This window comes from Xenopus laevis, chromosome 8S (assembly GCF_017654675.1).
Source record: "Xenopus laevis strain J_2021 chromosome 8S, Xenopus_laevis_v10.1, whole genome shotgun sequence".
Classification (NCBI taxonomy): domain Eukaryota; kingdom Metazoa; phylum Chordata; class Amphibia; order Anura; family Pipidae; genus Xenopus; species Xenopus laevis.
The window spans coordinates 33,547,842-33,552,744 of NC_054386.1; the positions used below are offsets into that span (position 1 = coordinate 33,547,842).

The following is a 4,903-nucleotide window of genomic DNA, read 5'->3' on the forward strand; positions in this document are numbered from 1 at the left end:
CTCCACAGAAAGACAGCTTCTCCTCCGTTCTCTAGCGGCTAGTTCCTATTCTCGGAAAGGACCTGACGTCACGGTCATGTGATCCTACCATGTGACCGCTCCACTGCGGATTACATTCGTGAGCGGCAAATTCAAACATGGGAAAGTGGTAATGGGTTCTAGTGGCGGCTGCGGACTCTTGACTGGACCTGAAACTTAATCCCCTGGGTTGGTAACTTGTATTGTAGGTTTAGCACAGGTTGTAACCTCTACCTCAGGTTTTGGGCAGTTAATTTGTCGCTGTTGATGTTTTTTGTAGGGTGAGGGGAATCACTGTCTCTAAATTTCTGTGGGTTAAGGGGAGGGGGATCATTGTGCCTTTGAATTTCTGTGGGGTAATTAGTCCCTACCCAGAGCCAAACTTCAGACGTCGATCACGTGACCAGGCAGAGCAACGGGAAGTGACACGCCCAGGGCCACCATTAGAAATCACAGCCCGTACAACAACATTTTTGTGGCCCCCCCCACCTCAGATCCTGCCCACTCCACACCACAGTTAAAAGACCACACAGACCTCAGCACTAAAAAAAGGTAACCACCCCCTACAACAACATTTTTGTGGATCCCGCCCACTCTACACTAAGACCACACAGACCTCAGCACTAAAAAAAGGTAACCACCCCCTACAACAACATTTTTGTGGATCCCGCCCACTCTACACTACAGTTAAAAGACCACACAGACCTCAGCACTAAAAAAAGTAACCCCCCCCCCCCACACACACACACAAGTTATAAAAAGCTATTGATGGTCAGGGCCTCCTTATAAGTAAAAAAAAAAAACTGAGGTGCTAGGGCCCTCTATAAAAGTTTTTTTAAAAAATTGGTGGTCAGCTGCAGCCAAACTGCTTGTGTTTTTCTGCTACTGTGAATTTACAGACTTTTTACTTTACCCACTCCCCCTTTAACTTTCTTTTTCTTTTCCCCCCTTCCCATTCATCCTATTCTCATAATATATATACCCATATATATGATGTTACATATATGAAACTGCTTAATAAAACTTTCAGTTTAAAAAAAAAAAAAAAATTGGTGGTCAGGGCTCCCCTACAAGTTAAAAAAAAATAATTGGTGACCAGGGCCTCCATAAAAGTTTTTTTACAAAACGTTGGTGCCAGGGCCCTAGTTAAAAAATTTGGGGCCCCAAAGAATATTTTTTTTAAAAAAAATTGGCGGCAGTATTAAAATAAAACATTGGTGACCAGGGGATTAAAAAAAACCCACATTGGTGTCAGTAGACTTCAATTATAGCTGTTTTCGTGACTTTGGGTCTTCGGGATTTTGCCTGTTCCGCAATTCCGCATTTGGCTGTTCAGGACTTCAATCGGGCGGTGCAGCTTCGGAGCTGTCAAGGGGGGCCTGGCTCTTCGAAAAGTGAAGCACTGCCGGGCCCCCTTTTAGGCCCGGGACACTTGTCCCCCCGTCCTCCTCTGATGGCGGCCCTGGACGCGCCCTCGGACAGCGAAAGCTTCAAAGGAAATTGAGTGTGAGGGAAAAGTTTGTGAGTGAGGTTGAAGAAACGAATGGATGTGGATGCATATTAAGGCAAACAAAACAAAAAAAAAAAAGGTTGAACTCGATGGACATGTGTCTTTTTTCAACCTTACTTACTATGTTACTATGTAAGTGCTGTCTGTCTGCTTTACGCTTCAGAATGGAGGGAAGCAGTAGAGTGGCTGGAGATCACACTTGTGAGCAAAAGGTTATTGTCTAGATATTGTTATTATTATAGATATTGTTGTCTTCAGAAAGATGTTATCGAAAGGTCAATTCTAAGCAACTTTTCAATTAGTTTTCATTATTTATTTTTTATATATTTTTTATTTTTTTTTTTTATTTCCCTTCAGCTCCTGACTCTTTTACAGCTTTCAAATATGGGTCACTGAGCCCATCTTAAAAACAGACTGTTTCTATGTGAAGCATAGGGTGGCGGCGACTCTGCAGGTCTTGCATTGATCATACATGGTGTTTTTATATATCATAATGTATTAATAAATATGGTTTTAAAAATGAATTGAGGCTGTGATTGCAGGATCCAGTGCACCATGGACCACCATTGCTAATTTAAACAGTACTGAAAATGCCAATTTACTGAACTGAGTGCCGCTGGTTGTATCTTTGGTTCCTCTCCCTCTACTATTTAGATTTAAGTGTTGTTGAATATCCAAAAGAGCACCACCCCATTCTAAATTGGATTATGGATGGGGTAAAGGTGGCCATAAAGGTGGGGCCGAACGATTGGATTACAATACTACGAATGGGCTCCAACAGGTCGCAAGACCAAATCAACTAGCAGATGTGGTCCTGGATCGTACGAAAAATCAAATATGACGATCAATATCTGGCCAATTTTTTGCCGAATCGGCCCGTGTGTGGTTCACATTAGTTCAGAGGTGCAGTCCCTTTCTCTATAATAGCTTATGACACTTTACAAATAGTGGTTACTGACCCCATCTAAAAAGCAAACAAATGTAAGGTTACACATTTATTGTTATTGCTACTTTTTATTACATATCTTTCTATTCAGGCCCTCTATTAATCATAACCTAGTCTCTTATTGAATTCGGTGCATGGTTGCTAGGAGAATTTGTACCCCAGCAGAAACTGAAAACTGGAGACCTGATGAATTAAAAAGCTAAATAACCACAAATGATGATAAATGAAAACTGATTACAAATTGTCTCTCTGCATCATACTAAAAGTTAATTTAAAGGTGAGCAATCCCTTTAATATATAAATAGAACCAACACATTTTTCCTATGTTCATAAACAAGTAGTTGGGCTGGAGAATATTTGAAGATGGAGAAGGAGTCCATGTAACAGAGAGTCTATCATGGCTGTGGAGCTGGAGGCCACTCAAAATGGTATCCTGTGCTTTAGGTTCAAAGTAAAGCTTAATTAAAGAAGTAGGCTACAGATGCTGCACATTATGTTTTGGGCTTCTGTTCCAGCCCAAGGCAACCACAGCCCTTTAGTAGTAAAGATCTGTCTCCAAAGATGGCCCAGTAGCTCCCCATTTTCTTTTCTGCTGATTCACTGCGCATGCTCTGTCACTTACTAAGCTTAGGGACCCACTCACAGGGCCGCCATCAGAAATCACGGGGCCCACTACAACAACAAAATTTTCTGGGCCCCCTGGTCCTGCCCACTCCGGCCCCCCAAGCTCCACCCCCAGATCCTGCCCACACGACAGTAAAAAGGCTACACAGACATTTTATTTTCAAAACTCATCAGTTAATATGGCTTCTCAAGCAAAATTCTATACTAAAATCAGAGTCTTTAAAGGGGAAATTAATTTCATTAAACAGAGAAAGCTCAATTTTACATGTCCTGATTTTAAGTTTTCCTTTTCCATGCCATTTTTTTGTGGTCCCACAATATATAATGCACTTCCATGATTTTCAATTTTCACCGATTTGACACAATTTTTTGCCTGATAGAAATAACCTGAGGTTGATATGTTTTTTATTTCTACATTAGATGCCTGGGGGGAAGTAAGCAGTTACTAAAACAATTTGACTCCTAGAGTAATCATCTATCCTGTTAATATGAGAGGCCTAACACTGAGGTACTGGACATTCTTATTATCTGGCCATTAAACGACACTGAAGGAATGGCTGTTGCCTCAGAGGCTCTTATGGCTTCCCTGTAAATAACCTGCCCATTAACACTTGACATGCAAATAAAGGCCATGGTGACCTTGGGCATGATACTGACAGAGGCCAAAGCCGTAGGTTCAACAGTGCAGCAAAATGGAGGTTGTGGCCTGAAGCACCTACCTGTGGCACGCTTATTGTACGGACAGGGGCCACTGAAACATTGCATAGTCCCCTGCGAGAAGATCCACTCTCACTGTCCTACTTAGCCCCGGCTCTAGAAGCACAACATGAAGTGCCAATACAGCGGAGCCGAGACACATCTTCAGCAGCATGGAGCCTTGAGTGACACTGACCGGACAGAAAGACTAAGCTCCCCACTTACCCAAAACATTTGCAGTCCAGTGCCTGACAAAAAATGTGCCGTCCCCTAACACATGCCTTTCTTTAGGATTCCTTTCCTGGTAACTAACCTACGCCGCACGCAATCCCTGCAATGGAGGGTACTCATCATACCCCGCGCCCCGCCGCAACAAGCACAGCTTTATTTGTATAGCTGGTTAGCACGCATCGCACAGTACCAATGAGCAGCAAAAATCTAGAGTGGTGACGGCTGTCACTCACCATTTAAAAGGGCTTTGTTATAGTGTTTCGGCGATGCAAGCACCGGGCCCGGTACAGATGTGCCCCCTGTACCCCCCTGATGGCGGCCCTGCCCACTCCCAATATACAGTACACAAAGAATTTAAATGTCACAATATAAGGCGAATTAGTAATTAATATAGATACTTTCTACATGGCAGCACAGAAACCAGTGCAATTATCATGTTAATTTAAAAATCAGTCCTGTAGCATCACCTTAAATTACAGGGCAACGTCATTTTCTGCTGGATAATTTGTGACGACCCCTAAGCTTAGCTTCTCAACAGCTGCTCAGAGCCCACTTGAGCATGTGAGTGTCACAGACATTTTCCAAGATGGTGACCCCCTGTGACAAGTTTGAAGTCCTGGATCATTGCTGCTATTGAGAAGCTGGAACTTTAGGCTGGTGCAATAAGTTCAGTATGTAAAATATGACATTTTTAGCTATATTAATTTTTAGGGTTTACTTCTCTTTTATGTTTTAATGGTTGCTTGGGTTTCAGACCTTTTAGCAGAGAAAGTAAAATAAAAACTGGAAAATAGGATAAGGCAGGCACTGACACCACTTGTTTAGGAAAAAGATCTTGCGTAAGTACAGCCTTACATTTTTCTCTCCTTACATGGATA

The 4,903-nt window shown here is 42.4% G+C and overlaps 1 long non-coding RNA gene across 1 annotated transcript; it reads left to right on the forward strand.

Annotated features, from left to right (window-relative positions):
* The first annotated feature begins 71 nt into the window (after positions 1–71).
* On the forward strand, positions 72–2,052 carry LOC108699952. Its single transcript, XR_001932903.2, has 2 exons — positions 72–207; positions 1,886–2,052. It is a non-coding gene; the product is annotated as an uncharacterized LOC108699952 (long non-coding RNA).
* The last annotated feature ends 2,851 nt before the right edge of the window (positions 2,053–4,903 follow it).